Source organism: Brassica napus, unplaced genomic scaffold, assembly GCF_020379485.1.
Source record: "Brassica napus cultivar Da-Ae unplaced genomic scaffold, Da-Ae ScsIHWf_1064;HRSCAF=1507, whole genome shotgun sequence".
NCBI lineage: Eukaryota > Viridiplantae > Streptophyta > Magnoliopsida > Brassicales > Brassicaceae > Brassica > Brassica napus.
In genome coordinates, this window is record NW_026014492.1 from 40 (window position 1) to 7,388 (window position 7,349).

Below are 7,349 nucleotides of genomic sequence, written 5' to 3' on the forward strand. Positions count from 1 at the left end.
TTTGAATAGGGGTGGCAATTTTTCGGGCCCAAATTCAGCCGTTTTGACCTCAAACGGGCTTTGCAGAAAGTTAAGGGACGTAAAAAGGATCCCAATCGGATATTCAGGTTGTTTTTTGATGCTTTCTTAACGCCATTACCTCGATGCACTATTCCGCTGAAAAAAAAATCAGAAAATTTGTGGGCCCCCGGCCTTACACTTGGATTGGCCGAAACAATGGTATATGGAAACGCGAGCGATTTATGTACTAACGGTGCGATCATACCAGCACTAATGCACCGGATCCAATCAGAACTCCGCAGTTAAGCGTGCCTGGGCGATAGAGTACGTACTAGGATGGGTGACCTCCCGGGAAGTCCTCGTGTTGCACCCCTTTTATTATTATTTTTATTATATTTTTCGGGCTAAGACGAGTCTAAACTTGGAAACCTCATAACTTTGAACCGTGAGGAACTACGTCGCCCATAGCACCATTTCGGAAAGGCCCAGAAACCATAAAGTCGGTGAATAGGTGTGGCAATTTTTCGGGGCCAAATTCAGCCGTTTTGACCCTCAAACGGGCTGCAGAAAGTTAAGGGACGTAAAAAAGGATCCCAATCGGATTTTCAGGTTGTTTTTGATGTTTTCTTAACGCCATTAACCTCGATGCACTATTCCGCTGAAAAAAAAATCAGAAAAATCATGTGGGCCCCACGCCTTACACTTGGATTGGCCGAAACAAATGGCTATGGAAACGCGAGCGATTGTACTAACGGGTGGCGATCATACCAGCACTAATGCACGGATCCCATAGAACTCCGCAGTTAAGCGTGCTGCTTGGGCGAGAGTAGTACTAGGATGGGTGACCTCCCGGGAAGTCCTCGTGTTGCACCCCTTTTTATTATTATTTTTATTATATTTTTCGGGCTAAAACGAGTCTAAACTTGGAAACCTCATAACTTTTGAACCGTGAGGAACTACGTCGCCCATAGCACCATTTCAGAAAGGCCCAGAAACCATAAAGTGCGGTGAATAGGGGTGGCAATTTTTCGGGCCCAAATTCAGCCGTTTTGACCCTCAAACGGGCTGCAAAAAGTTAAGGGACGTAAAAAGGATCCAATCGGATTTTCAGGTTGTTTTTGATGTGTTTTCTTAACGCCATTAACCTCGATGCACTATTCCGCTGAAAAAAAATCAGAAAATCATGTGGGCCCCCACGGCCTTACACTTGGATTGGCCGAAACAAATGGTATATGGAAACGCGAGTGATGTTACTAACGGGTGCGATCATACCAGCACTAATGCACCGGATCCCATTAGAACTCCGCAGTTAAGCGTGCTTGGGCGAGAGTAGTACTAGGATGGGTGACCTCCCGGGAAGTCCTCGTGTTGCACCCCTTTTTATTATTATTTTTATTATATTTTTCGGGCTAAAACAAGTCTAAACTTGGAAACCTCATAACTTTTGAACCGTGAGGAACTACGTCGCCCATAGCACCATTTCGGAAAGGCCCAGAAACCATAAAGGGCGTTGAATAGGGGTGGCAATTTTTCGGGCCCAAATTCAGCCGTTTTGACCCTCAAACGGCCTGCAGAAAGTTAAGGGACGTAAAAAAGGATCCCAATCGGATTTTCAGGTTGTTTTTGATGCTTTCTTAACGCCATTAACTCGATGCACTATTCCGCTGAAAAAAAAATCAGAAAATCATGTGGGCCCCACGGCCTTACACTTGGATTGGCCGAAACAAATGGTATATGGAAACGCGAGCGATGTACTAACTGGTGCGATCATACCAGCACTAATGCACCGGATCCCATCAGAACTCCGCAGTTAAGCGTGCTTGGGCGAGAGTAGTACTAGGATGGGTGACCTCCCGGGAAGTCCTCGTGTTGCCACCCCTTTTTATTATTATTTTTATTTTATTATTCGGCCTAAAACGAGTCTAAACTTGGAAACTTCATAACTTTTGAACCGTGAGGAACTACGTCGCCCATAGCACCATTTCGGCAAGGCCCAGAAACCATAAAGGGCGGTGAATAGGGTGGCAATTTTTCGGGCCCAAATTCAGCCGTTTTGACCCTCAAACGGGCTGCAGAAAATTAAGGGACGTAAAAAAGGATCCCAATCGGATTTTCAGGTTGTTTTTGATGCTTTCTTAACGCCATTAACCTCGATGCACTATTCCGCTGAAAAAAAAAATCACAAAATCATGTGGGCCCCACGGCCTTACACTTGGATTCGCCGAAACAAATGATATATGGAAACGCGAGTGATGTACTAACGGGTGCGATCATACCAGCACTAATGCACCGGATCCCATCATAACTCCGCAGTTAAGCGTGCTTGGGCGAGTGTAGTACTAGGATGGGTGACCTCCCGGGAAGTCCTCGTGTTGCACCCCTTTTTATTATTATTTTTATTATATTTTTCGGGCTAAAACGAGTCTAAACTTGGAAACCTCATAACTTTTGAACCGTGAGGAACTACGTCGCCCATAGCACCATTTCGGAAAGGCCCAGAAACCATAAAGTGCGGTGAATAGGGGTGGCAATTTTTCGGGCCCAAATTCAGCCGTTTTGACCCTCAAACGGGCTGCAGAAAGTTAAGGGACGTAAAAAAGGATCCCAATCGGATTTTCAGGTTGTTTTTGATGCTTTCTTAACGCCATTAACCTCGATGCACTATTCCGCTGAAAAAAAAAATCACAAAATCATGTGGGCCCCACGGCCTTACACTTGGATTCGCCGAAACAAATGATATATGGAAACGCGAGTGATGTACTAACGGGTGCGATCATACCAGCACTAATGCACCGGATCCCATCATAACTCCGCAGTTAAGCGTGCTTGGGCGAGTGTAGTACTAGGATGGGTGACCTCCCGGGAAGTCCTCGTGTTGCACCCCTTTTTATTATTATTTTTATTATATTTTTCGGGCTAAAACGAGTCTAAACTTGGAAACCTCATAACTTTTGAACCGTGAGGAACTACGTCGCCCATAGCACCATTTCGGAAAGGCCCAGAAACCATAAAGTGCGGTGAATAGGGGTGGCAATTTTTCGAGCCCAAATTCAGCCGTTTTGACCCTCAAACGGGCTGCAGAAAGTTAAGGGACGTAAAAAAGGATCCCAATCGGATTTTCAGGTTGTTTTTGATGTTTTCTTAACGCCATTAACCTCGATGCACTATTCCGCTGAAAAAGAAAATCAGAAAATCATGTGGGCCCCACGGCCTTACACATGGATTGGCCGAAACAATTGATATATGGAAACGCAAGTGATGTACTAATGGGTGCGATCATACCAGCACTAATGCACCGGATCCCATCAGAACTCGGTAGTTAAGCGTGCTTGGGCTGGAGTAGTACTAGGATGGGTGACCTCCCGGGAAGTCCTCGTGTTGCACCCCTTTTTATTATTATTTTTATTATATTTTTCGAGCTAAAACGAGTCTAAACTTGGAAACCTCATAACTTTTGAACCGTGAGGAACTACGTCGCCCAAAGCACCATTTCGGAAAGGCCCAGAAACCATAAAGGGCGGTGTATAGGGGTGGCAATTTTTCGGGCCCAAATTTAGCTGTTTTGACCCTCAAACGGGCTGCAGAAAGTTAAGGGACGTAAAAAAGGATCCCAATCGGATTTTCAGGTTGTTTTTGATGCTTTCTTAACGCCATTAACCTCGATGCACTATTCCGCTGAAAAAAAATCAGAAAATCATGTGGACCCCACTGTCTTACACTTGGATTGGCCGAAACAAATGATATATGGAAACGCGAGTGATGTACTAACGGGTGCGATCATACCAGCACTAATGCACCGGATCCCATCATAACTCCGCAGTTAAGCGTGCTTGGGCGAGAGTAGTACTAGGATCGGTGACCTCCCGGGAAGTCCTCGTCTTGCAACCCTTTTTATTATTATTTTTATTTTATTTTTCGGCCTAAAACGAGTCTAAACTTGGAAACCTCATAACTTTTGAACCGTGAGGAACTACGTCGCCCATAGCACCATTTCGGAAAGGCCCAGAAACCATAAAGGGCGTTGAATAGGGGTGGCAATTTTTCGGGCCCAAATTCAGCCGTTTTGACCCTCAAACGGGCTGCAGAAAGTTAAGGGACGTAAAAAAGGATCCCAATCGGATTTTCAGGTTGTTTTTGATGCTTTCTTAACGCCATTAACCTCGATGCACTTTTCCGCTGAAAAAAAAAATCAGAAAATCATGTGGGTTCCACGGCCTTACACTTGGATTGGCCGAAACAAATGATAAATGGAAACGCGAGTGATGTACTAACGGGTGCGATCATACCTGCACTAATGCAACGGATCCCATTAGAACTCCGCGGTTAAGCGTACTTGGGCGAGAGTAGTACTAGGATGGGTGACCTCCCGGGAAGTCCTCGTGTTGCACCCCTTTTTATTATTATTTTTATTTTATTTTTCGGCCTAAAACGAGTCTAAACTTGGAAACCTCATCACTTTTGAACCGTGAGGAACTACGTCGCCCATAGCACCATTTCGGAAAGGCCCAGAAACCATAAAGGGCGGTGTATAGGGGTGGCAATTTTTCGGGCCCAAATTCAGCCGTTTTGACCCTCAAACGGGCTGCAGAAAGTTAAGGGACGTAAAAAAGGATCCCAATCGGATTTTCAGGTTGTTTTTGATGCTTTCTTAACGCCATTAACCTCGATGCACTATTCCGCTGAAAACAAATAATCAGAAAATCATGTGGGCCCCACGGCCTTACACTTGGATTGGCCGAAACAAATGATATATGGAAACGCGAGTGATGTACTAACGGGTGCGATCATACCAGCACTAATGCACCGGATTGTGAAGATGAAGCAATAAAGATCTAGAGTAAAGACATAAAGAGGAGCCAGAACTTAGGAAACAAGATGAGAGAGATTGAGTTCATACTTGCAAGATGACCTAATCCCTACAAAGAGTGTCTTGGAAGTCAAGCAAGGATTGTGTTGGATTTAAATGTCTTGCATCAGTCTCCTTGTGATCTGGAGGGTTTCAAACAAGTGGAGACAAGGCTCTGGAGGAGAAGGAGCCGTTGGAGGCTGTGTGACAAACAAAGGTCACATGTGCTCTTAAGGAATGAAGAGAGATGAGAGCTGTCCCTTTCTACATAGTTGAGAGTGACATTCTCAGATCTGGTCCAAATTGTTTATAGTTTCATATTGTCTCATTGTCAACTCTTTTATCTATTTATGTAATTCATGTAAGAACCAAAAGGAAATGTGGAATAAGAGATTCCTTCTTCATATTCTCTCATTTGCAATACTCTCTCTCTCTCTCTCTTTCTTATTTTTACTCAAACTCCTTAATCTCTTTGATCTTATCACATAAACCATCTCATAAATCACTAATTCTCACATGGTATCAGAGCAATTAAGCTCTTGAAACCTATTACTTCCGCAAACCTTTACTCTGATTATTTCTTACAAAAATATTTTCTATTTTCTCTCACCATTCTTGAACTGTTCTTGAGTTGTTCTTGATGGATTCTGGAGAAAATTCAAAAATGTTTGTGATTCCAGCTACCCTTAAGGGAGCTAACTACTTGTTGTGGGCAAGACTTGCTAAGACAGCTCTTGGTGGCAGGGGCTACTGGGATATTGTTGAAGAAGGCAAGAACCCAAAGAAAACAACCTTAGGAGAGGATGGTAGAGAAGTGGTGGTGAGTGAAGCTGGCGACAAGAAGAAGAATCAAGAGGACCTCATGGTGCTGTCTATTCTTCAGTCCAGTCTTGATGCTCCACTCCATGAAGCTTATGGCTACTGTGAAACCTCCAAAGACCTATGGGATACACTCAAGAAGGTCTATGGAAACCAGTCCAACATCAGTAGGGTGTTTGAGGTCAAGAGGGCTATCAATACTCTAAGTCAAGAGGACAATGACTTTGATAAACACTTTGGGAAGTTTAGATCCCTGTGGGCTGAGCTAGAGATGCTAAGGCCAGCAACCATTGATCCAGATGTGTTGAATGAAAGGAGAGAACAAGACAAGGTGTTTGCTCTTTTCTCTACTCTCAACCCTGGATACAATGACCTCATCAAGCATATCCTAAGAGTCAAGGAACTCCCATCCCTTGAAGAAGTGTGTGCTCGGATTCAAAAGAACAAGGATCAGTGGGGCTCTTTGGAGGCAAGCGAGACTTGGTACTTGCAAACCAAGCTGAAAGAGTTGCAAATAAAGGTACCTACAAGACTGAAGACAAGAAGGTGTGGACATGCGATCATTGCAACAAGAGAGGCCATGGAAACAAGTGCTGGATCCTCCATCCTCACCTCAAGGCACAGAAGTTCAGAGCCAACTACAATGATACAAGAGCCAACTTCTCTAGTGACATGGGAGAGCCATCTACTCCAGCAAGCATGCGCCAAGCTCCAGCAGGTGGTGAAGGCAAAGCAATGGCGTCTAGTGGCAACCTGACCTTGAGGAACAATCAAGATGAAGTCATCAGGCGCTCTGACATTGAGGCTCTCATCAAACTCCTCAAAGACAACTCTGGTAACACACTTGGTACCTCTTTACATGCCTCCACTTGTGGTATCTTGCTGAATGCTTTAACTCAACCTAAAATTACAAAATCATTGGTTATAGATTCAGGGGCAAGTCATCACATGATTAGTGATCTTAGCTTAATTAAAAATATTGTTCATGCCCTAGGAAATGTTATGATAGCTAATGGAGAGAAAGTACCAATCAAAGGTGTAGGTGATCTTAGGCTATTTGATAAAGATTCTAAAGCTTTCTACATGCCTAGTGTTACCTCTAACTTGTTATCAGTTAAAAGAGCCACTAATGACTTGAATTGTAGTGTTACTTTCACTCCTAATGATGTCTACTTTCAGGATATTGAAACTAGTAGGTTGCTTGGCAAATGTGTAACCAAGGGAGACTTGTACTTACTTGAAGACACTAAGCTCTCAGCCGATTTATCTTATGCTCTAAATTCCATTTCTACTTTACCTAAAGATGTATTATGGCATGCTAGATTAGGACATCCCCATTCTCGTGCTTTGAACATCATGCTTCCTAGTATTTCCTTTAAAAGTGATTGTGAGGCTTGTATCCTAGGCAAACATTGCAAGAGTGTGTTCCCTAGATCAAGTACTATTTATGAAAATTGCTTTGACTTAATCCACTCTGATGTATGGACAGCTCCATGCATATCTAGAGAACATCATAAGTATTTTGTGACCTTTATAGATGAGAAATCAAAGTATACATGGATCACATTATTACAATCTAAAGATAGGATCTTAGAAGCTTTCATAAATTTTCAAAACCATGTATCTAATCACTTTAATGCCAAGATTAAGATTTTGAGATCAGATAATGGAGGAGAATACACAA

At 43.4% G+C, this 7,349-nt stretch overlaps 8 non-coding genes and 1 pseudogene across 8 annotated transcripts; all 9 read left to right on the top strand.

The window, feature by feature from the left end:
• Window positions 1-251: 251 nt before the first annotated feature.
• On the top strand, window positions 252-373 carry LOC125595435. The gene has a single exon (XR_007330254.1). It is a non-coding gene; the product is annotated as a 5S ribosomal RNA (ribosomal RNA).
• Window positions 374-754: 381 nt separating this feature from the next.
• Window positions 755-874, top strand: LOC125595436 (annotated as a pseudogene).
• A 384-nt stretch (window positions 875-1,258) lies between these two features.
• On the top strand, window positions 1,259-1,377 carry LOC125595432. Its single transcript, XR_007330251.1, has one exon. It is a non-coding gene; the product is annotated as a 5S ribosomal RNA (ribosomal RNA).
• Window positions 1,378-1,759: 382 nt separating this feature from the next.
• Window positions 1,760-1,878, top strand: LOC125595437. The gene has a single exon (XR_007330255.1). It is a non-coding gene; the product is annotated as a 5S ribosomal RNA (ribosomal RNA).
• A 384-nt stretch (window positions 1,879-2,262) lies between these two features.
• Window positions 2,263-2,381, top strand: LOC125595438. Its single transcript, XR_007330256.1, has one exon. It is a non-coding gene; the product is annotated as a 5S ribosomal RNA (ribosomal RNA).
• A 384-nt stretch (window positions 2,382-2,765) lies between these two features.
• Window positions 2,766-2,884, top strand: LOC125595439. The gene has a single exon (XR_007330257.1). It is a non-coding gene; the product is annotated as a 5S ribosomal RNA (ribosomal RNA).
• A 384-nt stretch (window positions 2,885-3,268) lies between these two features.
• On the top strand, window positions 3,269-3,387 carry LOC125595440. Its single transcript, XR_007330258.1, has one exon. It is a non-coding gene; the product is annotated as a 5S ribosomal RNA (ribosomal RNA).
• Window positions 3,388-3,769: 382 nt separating this feature from the next.
• LOC125595434 lies at window positions 3,770-3,888 on the top strand. The gene has a single exon (XR_007330253.1). It is a non-coding gene; the product is annotated as a 5S ribosomal RNA (ribosomal RNA).
• Window positions 3,889-4,272: 384 nt separating this feature from the next.
• LOC125595433 lies at window positions 4,273-4,391 on the top strand. Its single transcript, XR_007330252.1, has one exon. It is a non-coding gene; the product is annotated as a 5S ribosomal RNA (ribosomal RNA).
• The last annotated feature ends 2,958 nt before the right edge of the window (window positions 4,392-7,349 follow it).